The 13,939-nt window shown below is 41.3% G+C and overlaps 1 protein-coding gene across 1 annotated transcript in view; it reads right to left on the reverse strand.

Annotated features, from left to right (window-relative positions):
• The window catches only part of LOC138526217 (lysozyme g-like), a 134,021-nt gene that overhangs the window by 42,458 nt on the left and 77,624 nt on the right, over positions 1-13,939 (reverse strand). The window lies entirely within an intron of this gene.

A 13,939-nucleotide genomic window follows, 5' to 3' on the forward strand; every position in this document is an offset into this window, starting at 1 on the left:
CATCAGACAAAATAATTAGTCAAGATTGTGTTCAAGAAGACAAACCTACAATATTCCTAGTGGATTCTCCCTCTACTTCAACCAAACCAAACCAATGACTAGAACTTAGCAGGGCACTGGAACTCTTCCACCTGGACTACTGTAAACCAGTATATGTGGGAGTCCTGTAGAAAGAAATCCTAAATCTTCAAAGAATACAAAATCACCCATCCATACTCTGCTTGAACTTCAGAAAAACAAACCGCATGAGTACGACCTTGAAAGTTCCCCACTCGGTTCCATTGAAGAAAATAACTCAACCCAGTGCCTTTGCTGAGAATGGACAGGACTTTCTGCATAAACCGTGTCACTGCTGAGAATACAAAGCCACATTCTGCAGGCAAGCAAGACACAACAGTCCATCCAATAAAAATTCAATTGCTAGAAATATGAGCATGGAAGAAAAACAATTAGGGTTAACTGATCTCTCCTTTGGAACACATTGGTCTCCCATATCAGGTCCTTGAGTAACTTCTCGGATTTCAAAAAAACACTGAAAACCAATCTTATTAAGGAGGCATTTACTTACTGAGTTGACTGTATACAGAACCACCATAACCTCTGGCAAAATGGGTCTTTGTCCTGCATACAGAAGATACATTACCACCAACATTGTCCTCTGCATTGAAAAACATGTTAAAGGACAATTGGCCTGGAGGGTCACTATTTGATTCCATTAGATTTGTTAGGCATCCTTTAGTGACATGCCTGTGCTCTATAAAACAACTTCAACAAATAAGAATATAAATAATAAAAATAGAGAACTACTGCAATACATTTCTGTGTTTTTTTCAATTTGAAAGTAGCAATCTATTATGTCTATCTCAACCGTAACCCCTTGAAGACCGAATTTGTCCTCACCGGTCCCCTGCTAAACAACAACTCATCCGACAATGGCTCAATGGTATGCGCCTATAAAGATTTTATCCACAACTCTCAGATTCAGCCAAATCCTTACGCATCACCATAGCCAACAGCCTGTCTGTCCATTTACACAAAGCCAAGAAGGCCCAACTGGTGGTCACCACATTTACACTCTTTGCAAAAACCAACCCTTTAGCCTGCTGCAGAACCTCTGGACCATAGCGCAGGCCCTTTTGCTCTCGATGGGGGAAAAACCCTCCTGATAAGGCTTACAGCTGCTCACTTTGCACCACTAAAAGCATTCCACCACGCTGCAACACGCCTTATTATGGTTGCACAGAAATGTTCCTGAATATCCCCGTCCTATAAGAACTACATTGGTTTCCTCTTCAGGTCAGGATACTGTTCAAGACTGCATGTAGCATCTACACAGTAGTCAGAAGTAGCACACAATTGTACCTGGCAGCTTAGCTTCACACTCCTCATGCAGCAAATAGACCGTTCGGCTCCAATCACGACTCACCTGCAATCCTTTTCTTGTAATGCAGTCACCGTTTAGAACTCAATCCCAGTATTGGCTCAGAATGCACACACAATTCCCCAATTTGGCAACTCTCTCAAAACGTGGATATTTCAACAACACCTGAACAAGGACTAATCCCAATGGATGCATAGACTGACGCACAGACCACAATTCACAGTACTGCACTACAGTTAAAAGACAACAGCCCAAATGCTGGCTACCCACACCCTGAACAGCGCTCTGCTGCTCTCGAGCTTTATCCTCTCTTTAAACAATAAAATAAATAAAAATAAGATGAACAGCCTCACATCCTGACCATGCTTCCCCACATGTCCATCCTTCTACACAAGAGGAATCTTTCCATTATGTAAAACCCATGATGCGAATGAGGTGGATAAATTAGCCAGCAAGATCAAGGTCTTCAGCCATTTGGCAAAAACGTGTCCACCGTCATGTATCAAGTAATTGTTCAAAGCTCTTCTATCGAACATTATGAAACTCAATAACCCTTCCATAGTGTGTAGTCTTAACCCCCATGAGCCTGCAGTTAACACACACTTTGAAAGAGCCAACTACTAAGACCTATTATGTTCTGCAAAATACTACACAGAGAAGCAAGCAGGCCACTAGAGGACTAGAACTTCATACTCTTCTACAGGACTACCAGTCGCCTTTGAAACCTGAAGCAAGAGGCTCAAGCATCTTTGATGCAGCTGAAATGTGCATATGGAATACATATGGTTTATCCCAGAAATCTCACCTACAGGTTGTGGTGAGCCAAAAAGCAGGCAGAGAAGCACTCTATTGGCTCTCCATGGCAGACAGGGTCACATTCAAAGTCATGTGTACTATGTATACGGCTTTCAAGAGGAAGGACCCATCACATCTCCAGAAGCTCTGACAAATCCCCACGATTCATCAACTGGCAACCTTAAATCAATCAACAGGATGTAATTGTGCCAACCAAAACCAAAAAAAGCGAGAATATGATGGAGCAAATCCCTCAGCCTGCAGGGACCAAAGCTCTGGGAAGTGCTCAGTCCACATTGGACAGAACAACCAAATCACATGTTCTCCCGAACATTCTTCAAACCAAGCAAACAAGACGTTCACTGTTTATCCAAAACTAAGAAATCATTGTTTGAATAAAGCCAGGTGGAGGCCCCACCTCTTCCTCTGAATGGACTCACACTTCCCAAACCACTAATCACCTGCTAATGACTACCCTCACTGAAACCTATGACCCTACTATTGCTCATGTGTTGTATTCCTCATCTATCACACAAGGGCATCTCTGATTTAATGACTGCTGACGTTCAATCCCACCCCACAATTCTGGGGACAAGAAACAAAACCGTCTAATTTAGAAATCAATATTTTGTTTTATTAAAGTAAGATCAATGCAAAGGTGATCCCTAAGCTTTATGGAGGGGTACTCACTACAATACTACAAAATTTCAAGCAGCTTGTCTTCAGAAACGAAAACAACCTGCCTATATACATCTCACTGTAGCTCACACACAACCATCAATGTATATAGTCAATTAAATATATGTATTAAGGTCTGAATAACAAAACGCCTTCTAATTTCTCTTCTGCCACTTGTCAGTTAATATATCAACACGTCCTTTGCATCAAAACATTGCCAGATTACACATAAATTGCATTTGCAAATGATACATAGAGACTTGCGTGACCCAATATTACCAAAAAGTGCTGTTATAAGAGAACTGTTCATGTGTCACATTTCCAATGTAAATATGGTACTGTAGGCTGTTAGTATTTGTGTGCAATTACATTTGCATCACAATTCTGCAGGTTTTGGTTTATGGATGCAGTGTTATCGATTCAGAACACAGGGAATTTCGAATCACCCACCCAACTTGCACAAATGTTTTTTAAAGATTTTAGTATGAGTATAAGTGACCCTCCCTTTTCTCCTCACAAATAAAGTCCCACAGTGCAGTTTCAAGAATGAAGGGTACATGGGATTCACATGATCATCCTTTTCTATGCGAGTAGACATGCACAATTAAACTGTCCCCCTTTTCCTTATCCCTATTAAATAGCTTACCAGAACAAAAATGATCAAGCAAATCATCATTAGACTATGGTATGGGTGTCTTCATATCACAACTTAATATTATCTATTTCTGTGAAAGCACTTTGGGTACAAGTTAAGGAGATTATTATTTACAAAGACTTGCGCTTAGCCTGCACAGATGCTCTATCTGTATCACTACACACATACCTCAGAAATGTATTCTGGGTTGGACTGAAATTACATCTCAAATTGACTTTAACTTCCCATTTAAAATCAATGTATTTTGGTAACACCTTCCTAGACCAGGCCCCTTTTGAACTTAAGCAGAAGAATAGTTGTAGAGCACACATGTAATGTCTTATGGGGAATTCTCATGCTCCCTTTGAGATGGTCTTTAAAGCCCCAGAGCCAGCACAGACCCTCTAAGATTAGAAATCTCCCAGTCAGTAAGGCACCTTCAGATCTGCTGCCATGAAGTTAGGACTGCCTCTGATTACTTTTATGCAGGTTCCCTTGTTGACAGGACTCATTTCCCCCAGTGTTCATTGGATGTTCATTCTTCTATATGTCTTTAATATGAGCAATGGTGTATGCTGTTTCACTCCTACACTTTTAAATACAAAATTGTTTGAATTACATATTTCAAGGTAGAAACCAGACATGTTAATAAAACATGTCACTCTATAATCCTCTGGCCCACACGCATGTCTAGATATGTGGGAGGAATGTGTAGCATATTTATTTGTAATGTTATGAACATTGATAGTTTTCTTAACTTATCCTCAGCATAGACAATTTGGATTGATTATATAGAGGAGATCCCCACGCTAACAACACACTCTTCAGTGTGTCTCTAATTCATATGGTTACAAAACTATGAGCAGAAATGGTTTCTGTACATAAAATGTAATGGTGAGTAATGGATGCATTTAAACCTGGCAAATAGAACTTGTGCTTCAGCACAATGACACGTGAGCGAGTTTTGATAATTGCTTCATGCAATGATTGATTGAAGTGAGATGACAGGTCCTGTTTGGTCTTATGAAGTAGTGACAGCAGATGGTTGGCATAATTGCGAGGCACAGTCCAAAGGCACCGTTTTAATAGAAGAAATACCTTTTGAGGGTTAGCAATAAAAAACAAACAGTCTTCAGCTAGCAAATGCTAATAATCTCCACTGACACTGAAAATCTCAAGTTACTGGTATGTGAATTTATTTGTTTTAGAATTCTCTTAAAAGTTGTTCCCAAGGGTGGGGGCTTGTTGGCTCTGTGGTGAAACTTTGGTCAACTGAATTCAGCACTAGTTGGGCTGAGATGGAGAGCAAGTGCTATTCAAGTCATTACAAAAATAAAACATTGCCTTTCCCTTCATTTAAAGTATAAGATATGATTTAAACTCCACCATATTGTTATAACTTTGTACGATGAGTCAAAAGGGGCTGGAGAAAGAAATAAAATGCTACAGTAAAGAAAACTTTCAATAGAGTGATCTTCCCTCTTGGCTTGCCTTCATGTAATAAGCGTGCCATTTAGAATATTTATCAACATCCTGTCACTTGACATTTGCCATTTTGAAATGGATGTCTCTGTAGCACCATGTGTTTCCTCTTACTAGCTTGATCATATTTCCAACCTACTCTGGCCAATTCGCACTTTTAGAGATGGAGTTCCATTTTCACCTAGTGCTTTCTGCATCTACTGTTTTTACTTTACATTAGTTAAAATCAGGCTTTGAGTGAAATTTGCTCAAAGGACAATATGGTTCGTGGAATTGTTTAATTTGTAGTAAAATCCACACCATGTGTCAGGTGTGTCTCTTAGGTGGGCAGGTCACACAGGTGCTCCCTATTTGTAGAAATGGAAACATAATACATAAGGGAAAGGCATTATACCGGTACCTCTCACTTCGATTAAACACTGTCTACATTTTCCTTTCGTATTCTCCTAGAAATTGTCTCTGCATTACTTTGTATGGAAGATCCCTTTAGTGTTCAAACAGTGCCATGCTTGCCCTGTTTGAAACAAAATTAATAAATGCATATTTATTGGAAAATGTGTATTGTAGGTATTGAACAGGGCAATGAGTGCTTTGCGCAGAAACACTGCACATGGTAACGAAAACAGAACACAGTTCAATCCCTAAGAAGGGTGTTTCACAGGGGATAATACTTGTAGGTAGGTAAACATCCAGGTTGTGGAGGGGAGCAAAAATAACAATGAGGTCATATATTAGGGATTGCACAGACTCATGAAATAAATAATGCATTTCATGACCATATGGTCACATCAAAGTTTACAGTACAATAAATTAATAAAACAATGAAGAAAGGCACGAGAGCAAGTTGGGGAAGCAGTGTGGTTTGTTTGGGCAGGGCCCCCTTGCAGTGAGAGAAGATGGAGTTTAAGGGCAGATTATGAAAGCAGGGATAAAGGTAGTATTTTTTATATCAGGGAGGGTATTACAGTTATGAATTGCAAGGAGAGAAAAATAGCACTAGCGAGAGGTGGCACAGAGGAGGGGACTGTGAGTTTCAGCATGGCACTGGAGCATAGAATGCAAAGTGAGAAGTAATGGGAGATTAAGTGAGGAAGTATGGAGCTGAGGCCATGCATAGATTTAAAGGCAAGAAGTTTTTGTATTTGTTTATTTGTAACGCACACCATCCAGCCCGGGGGCATCAGGGTGCAGGAAGTAGGAATTTAAAGAGTGGAAGGTGATATATGGACACCAAACCGGCATGGAGTGATGGGCCTACTTGGTAGAGGAGTAGAGATATGAGAGGAGATGTCAGAGACAAAGGTAGGAAAGGACAAGATGATCTTGTGTCATCAGCAAATAGGTGGTAGGAGATGCTAATAGAGGAGATTAATTTTCCCAATGAAGAGGTCCAGAGAGAGTATTGCAAATAACACAGAAGAGTTAATGTACAAAGTGTAAATAATTAAATTGACAATGAATAGAAGGAGTTTTAGTGTGGTTGCAAATTGTGTACTCCCATTTAAATTCCTGGTAGATAAGTATGGCAAATCATCTTGAATGAAAATATTTTACTACATGTTAGAGGCCTGCTCTAAGAGTAGTATAACAACGTGTTCTTAGGTGTGTTCATTCATAGTTTACATAGTATATGAAGTTAAAAAGTCACTTGTCATAAGTAGTGAGATCAATCGATTACCACCACCCCCAGACTCTCAAACCTCTGCACAACAGAGGTTGCCACGTACCTAAGAGAGCCCCTTTCTTGAGCTACACCACCCTTAACATCCTGAGCACTCTCATCATCCTCCTATACAGAACCACATCCCATCAAATCATGCCCACTAACACCTCCACTCCTAAATCTGCCACCACTAACTGTGCTCTCCAAACACACACCCTTTTTCACAACAAAACCTGTTCCAAAAGTGCATTCATATATTACAAGACAGGCCTGACTCGGCTCCATTGCCTTAGACATCACCATCTGCCTTGTCCCACGCCCTTCCTCCCCAAACAACCAGCATTTCTGATCACACATCAACCCCTTGTCAAAACTCGACCTATACTAGGCTGCACCCGCTGCACATGCCTATCTTCAAGAACCACACACACTGTCTGCCAAACTAGATCCACCACTGCTGCCAAAAGAAACTCTAGACTCACAGGACGCACCCATCTCCAGCACCACCCGCTCAATAACCTTCACCCCCCTCGCTATCTCAATACCATTATGGCACCCAAAATCCATGAAACCCAGGAAAATACTGTCACCACTCATCAACAAACTATGACCCCAAACGAAACCTCCCCCAACCAGGCCAACAGCAAAGCAACCATCACCCAAGCTCATCTGATCCAACCCCCTATCACTACCAACATTAGACAGACCCTACTAAGAGCCTTACTAAATGTCAGATCCCTTGGAGCACATGCAATCGAGATACACAACTGCATATTAGAGTTCAAACTTGACTTCCTGGTGCTTACTGACCGTCCCCATTGACTACACCCTCCTCAGAGCAGACCGTTCTGACACCACAGGTGGTGGAGTGGCCATCCTCCACAAAACCTCACTACATTTTAGAGAATGTAAAATGGAAGCACTCAGTGGCTACGAAACCTTCCCCCTTAAATTAGCAGTTAACCATCAAGAAACCATCAACTTCCTAATAATCTACAGAACACCCAGCGCTCCAAGTAAGCCAGACTTAGACCTACCACTACTAATCACAACACTACTTAAACCCAAAACAAAATACATCCTCCTAGGAGACTTCAACTTAGGCTATGATGACCCTGCAGACACCAAAGCTGCAGCCTGCCAAAAGGCATTCCAGGAGATGCAATTCTGCCAAATAGTGAACACCCCTACTCATTCAAAAGGCAGAATCCTCGACTGGATACTCACCCTTAATACTACAGTAACCACAACAGACGTCCTCCAATTACAATGGACCGACAACTGCCTAATTAAATTCAAAATAAAGCTAGACACTGACCACAAAACTACTATTTGCAAACCACTACCCATCCAGGTCAGAAATGTGCGTAAGCTCACCCCGGAAAACTTAAACCCAGTTCTCAACAAATTACTCAACTCCAAACCACTGGATAGAACTAGTTCAGAAAGCATTGCAAAGCATTACCACCATTGTCTAAAATCAGCGGTTGATTAAGTAGCCCCCCTCAAAACCAAAGTGCCCAAAACTAAATGCAGCACCCCCTAGTTCAACAATGAATTTATAGAACTTAGAAGAGAAAAAAGAGCGTTAGAACACCTAACCAGGAAAAACAATTCCCCAGAACTTCTAACCAAACTACAACAATTATCTAAAGCCTACAAACACAGTGTACTCTCTTATAAAGTGGAATTTCTCAATGACTGCATAGCCGCCGCAGCCTCTAGCACCAAAGAACTATTCACCATCATCAGAGAACTAGAATCACCCATTCTCCCCATCAGCCCTATAGTTCCTAGCAAAGCCTGGTGTACCACCATTCAGGATGCCCTATCCTCCAAAGTGACCACACTCCAAAACAAAATAGCCTCTCAAAAGAAACTACTAGATCTTACTACCACGCCTCCCCGCCCTTTGACTATTACCACCAGTTCTGACATACCTGAATTCCACTTCACACAAGTCACCACTGATCAGGTCCTCAAAACAATAGCGTCACTCAAGCCCTCTAATTGCAAAGGTGATAGCACCCCAGCTTAAGTAATCAAAGCCTGTGCTACCATACTAGCACCCACCATTACCAAGTTTGTGAATTAATCCTTCAATTCCAGCGAAATACCAGTTTACATGAAAGCAGCTTGGGTCACACCACTACTCAAAAAACCCTCACTAGACCCTACAATCCCCACCAACTATAGGCCAATAACAATAGTACCTTTCCTCCTCACAATCATCGACAAAATAGCCTATACCCAAGAACAATCCGATCTTGAACATAATCACCTACTAGGGGAAAGACAATCAGGCTTTCGCCCCAACCACAGTACAGAGACTGCCCGACTGGACCTAAAAAACCAGATGGATGCTATTAGGGACTCTGGCAAACTGTGCATCGTACTACTCCTAGATCTGTCAGCGGTGTTTGACTTGGTCGACCGTGACAAACTATGCCAAACCTTATCCACCAACTTCCACTTCTCACTAAAGGCCACCGCATGGATAAAATCCTTCCTCTCCGATCGCACTTCAAGAGTTTCCCTAGGGGAATAGGGGTAGTTGCAGCAGACCCCATCCCGGTACCACTAGGTGTACCACAAGGTTCTTGCCTCTCTCCTACCCTCTACAACGCCTACACTAAGTTACTTTTCGCAGCACTAGATGCCATGCGAGTAATCTACACAAACTTTGCTGACGACACACAGGTCCTTATTCCCATCACAGGCAACTTGGATCAAGACACGGCCACCATCAACACTATATACTCTCACATCCAAAACTGGATGGCATATAACAGCCTCTGTCTTAATGGAGATAAAACTGAGATTCTCATAGTTGGCTCCCCAAACAGACTCAGCAAACTCCACCCAGACTACACCTCCATAGGAATTGATGGCACACCCATCAACATATATCCCATAAAGTCAAAACACTAGGAGTACACCTTTATTCTAATCTCATCATGAACAGCCACATCAGCGCCCTCACCTCTTCAACGGCCTATACTGCTAAACTCATCACACTAAGCAGGCCTCTCCTATCATCTGTCAATTGCTTGACACTTTCTAGAGCCCTCATCCTAACAAAAATAGAATACTGCAACATCTTACTGCTAGGTACCTAAACATCTTTTAACTAAACTCCAACTCCTACAAAACAAAGCCCTCAGAGCAGCTTTGGGCAATAAGAGAAGAGAACACATCACACAACACAGAAGAGATGAACACTGGCTCCCAGTTCAGGCTAGAATCCTCCATAAAACACTCACCACCACCCACAAATGTCTATCTGACACTGCTCCTACCTACCTCAACAGATGCATTTCACGCAAAGCATCACTTAGATCTCTCAGATCCAATGCTAATACCCAGCTGCACATCCCCCGCTTCACTACCACAAGAGCAGGCAATGCCAGCTTTGCCATTGCAGCCCCCCGCATCTGGAACTCTCTTCCACCCCATCTGTCCAATGAAACCTCGCTACCAAAGTTAAACAAAACAACTAAAAACCTGGTTGTTCAACAAGTACTAAAACACCTTCACAAGCGTCTCCCTCCAAGCCTGTAACCTCCTAGTATCACTAGATCACTGCTACGCCATATGATAGCCTATATGTATATATGACTGTTTTGTTTCAACAAATTAAAATGTATGTAACATTGATATGAAAACGAAGACATATGTAAATTATGCCGTGATACCCAAGGGTTTGGGCATATAACCAAATGCAATAAATAAATAAATAAATAAATAAATAAATAAATAAATGCAATCTTTTTGGAGTGATTTTTCTTTTCACTAGTAGTCTTGTTCAATTTGGAAACTGTTTTTGACATAGGTAAACACTGTCAGGTGGACGTATTGGTTTGTTCATGTTATGTTTCTTTTTTTTTATAAAACTTCATTGATTGCAGTTACAACCTGGCCAATATAACTTTAAACTGAGAGATTTTGAATCCTGGTGCATTTTTCTTGGAAAGACATGAGTGTGAAATGAATGTGTATAGATTCTCCAATGATGAACTATTTTATTTTAATTGGGGACCTTCGTAGGGCTCTCTAGGTCAAACTTTGCTCACTGTCAGAGCTAACAAAGAAACATACAAGAGAGGAGCCCCGGTTGTCAGGCATTTGTGCCATTGTAGTATTCTGATAAAAGCACTGGCACAGCAGTAGCCATTTTGAAGGCGGAAGTGAAGCTGTATATGTTGGGGAGATAATTGCAGAATGAAGCTTTTAAGTGCTTGTTTGATTCCCTGCTACTTAAAAGGTGTATGTGTTGTTTCACTTTTCTGCTACATTACATTGTTACTGTTATATTTGTTGTGTTTACTGCACATACTCCGAGATCAGAAGGGTACACTCCTCGGTGACTGATATTAATGCATCCCTGCCATTTTCTATGTGCATGGAACACCCTCCCTTTTTGTATGACTCAGAGCTGGCCCTTGAATGTGCCATCAATGAGGTATTTTGGATATTGGCATAGGTCAAATTGTTATATCCTTTGCAAGATTCCACAACACCAATGTGGTTAAAAGTGTTTAAAAAAAAAGAAGTGCTGCAGCAAACATGAATCGATAACAAGGGATAAACATCGAGATTAATGTATCTCAATTCCATTTTCTATGTACATGGAATGCCCTGCATGTTTGTTCATATCACTCAGAGCTGAGCACTGAGCGTGCCATCAGAAAAGGCTGCTGATTTGAACACAAGTTAAACATAGATAATTGCAAGGATGCAACTATCATAACTCTAGTTCGCTGCCATTGCAGGGGGAGAATCAAGCCGAGCATTGTATGCACTGCTTTGGACCAAATGGAGACTCAGGGCCTCCAGGTAAGTTACCTCCTTTATTAACTATGAACAGAGCGGGGGACAGAGGTGGCCAGCATCTACAGTGAAAGCGTTATACTGCCTGCTCTCCAACTATCATCGTCAGAACGTTTGATGTTCATGCAGATCTCACACTCAGGAGGACATGCCTGACCGATCGATGCTATACATCCCACATTTCCATTCGATGCAACTTTAAAGAAGACAGTTCTTTAATACAGTACATAATCTTTGTATCTCATTGGTGGACCCCTCCACACAGACCTTGTTCTTCCTCTGGACTGAGTTCTCCATTCTGAATCATCATTATCGTGTACATCCCCAGCACACAGTTCCTCAACCTGTTTCTCGTCACTAACTTGGATGGTAATCTGTTAAATTACTTCTTGCTCTTCCAATAGATCCTAACAAGGGCCACTCATTCTGTGCTCATCCACAGCCTTTCTCCCCTGACATATAGTAATCCGGTTCATATTCCATCTATCTCCATTTTCTAAATGGCCACACCTTCCCTTGCATTCCCTCACCATTTTGGGACTGGAAAATCTTGACAATTGCTTCACTACTTTTCCAGGCAACTTGACTCATACCCAATCACCTCCTTGTATACCAAGCATTCTTACTCCTCATCTGTTGTCTGTATACGTTTTCTGCTGACCTTGTTTTTCTCATACTCTAACTTGCAAATCTCTCTGCATATCCTCATTCCACTTGTATTGTCTACCTTCATCTCTCACCCATCCCAGACATTGACTATTGCATGGCAACCTCCCACAAATTAGCTGGAAAGTGGTCACATCAGTCACACTGTGGGGCATGGTATGATAAGAGGGAATAAACTTCCCCAACTCCCTCTGGAAATTCCACTTATTCTGCAAACACATCTGTACGAGCTCTTTCAGTCTCCTATTGAATCTTTCAATTATTCTGTTGCATTGCAGATGATATAAGAAAATACATAAATGTATGATGTTCTCTGAAAAATGCCACCATTTCTCTTGATTTAAATTGCGCTCCATTGTCCGACATCATTTTCTCTGGTGCTCCTGCATTAGCAAATACTTTTTCTGAGAACGTTATTATGCTCATGCTATGCACCTCTCTCAAGGGTTGTTCAACTAGCCACTTAGAGTAATAATCCATTATGCTCAGCAAATACCGACAATCTTCAGGTAGCACTAGGAATGGCCCTACTATGTCTATAGCAATTTTCTTCCATGCACTTACTGGTATGTCAACCAGAATCATAAGACTCATCCATGTTCTCAATGCCTTGCCACTATTTTGGCAAGGGACACATAATTTCACTACGTTCTCTATTACGGAATCCATACTGGGCCAACGGAAATTCGCTCTTATTTTCCTTGTCATAGCCGTTATACCTAAAAGCCCTTCATGCGCAGCTCTAATCAATCTTGTTCTTAATAACCTTGGAGGAATCACCACCTCACCTCTTATTACACATACACCTTGAATGCCAAGTTCGTCCTAAATCTTCCACATGGAACTCAATTCTCCTCCCAATCCTCTTTCATGTGGCCATCCATTAATTCAATACTCCATTACTCGCGTTAACTCCACGTCCTTCTTTCCTGCCACACACCATTCATTATATTATTATTAATCGTTATAAAGCGCAACATGCCCACATGCCTCAGTGCACAGCGGGAGCAAAAAGTCAGGTATGGGGAACACTGATGAGACACAAGGAAATCACAAAAAAGGTCTGATAAGAACCAAACAAAGGTCCCAAGAGTATCTGAGGTCAGCCCACGAGGACGACATTCCAGGACTCGGGCAGACCCAGATTAATCATTAGTATTAAACAAAAGAGTCTTCAAAGATTTCTTAAAGTGGATGAGGTCTGAGCAGTTGCGAAGTTCACTAGGAATAACATTCCACAACTCTCTTGAAATCGCTTTTTCTCCCAGCCATCCAATTTCTGTACTTATGTGATCCTCGCTCTCTATCGAAACAACTTCACATTCAGAATAACTGATATAATATGTTCCACTCATTGATAGCCTTCACAAGCAATCCACCTGTATATTTTCTCTACCAGGTATGTACCTCATTTTAAACTTGTACCCTTGTAGATTAGTTACTAGACTTTGCGATGTTGCTGTTAAATTCTTCCCTCCACCTAGTGTCAAAACATGATTCAACGGCTTGTGGTAAAGTTTTATCGTAAATTACATTCCCCACAAGAACATTTAGAAATGCTCCACTGCCAAGAGCCTCTTTCTCTTTCAGAGAATACTTCAGTTCACTTCCTGTTAGAGTCTTAGATGCATGATCCACTAGTCTCAACTGACCCTTACCCTTGTGTGAAAAAGTGGCTCCCAACCCATAACTGCTTGCATCCACTGCTAACACACAAACCTTTAATTGGTAATGCTACTTTCCCTAAAACCTTTTTCTTCTATTTTTGTCCATTCAAATGCATTACCTTTTCTTAGTAACCTCTCTTTTA

Source organism: Ambystoma mexicanum, chromosome 7p (assembly GCF_040938575.1).
Source record: "Ambystoma mexicanum isolate Mex_15411 chromosome 7p, UKY_AmexF1_1, whole genome shotgun sequence".
NCBI lineage: Eukaryota > Metazoa > Chordata > Amphibia > Caudata > Ambystomatidae > Ambystoma > Ambystoma mexicanum.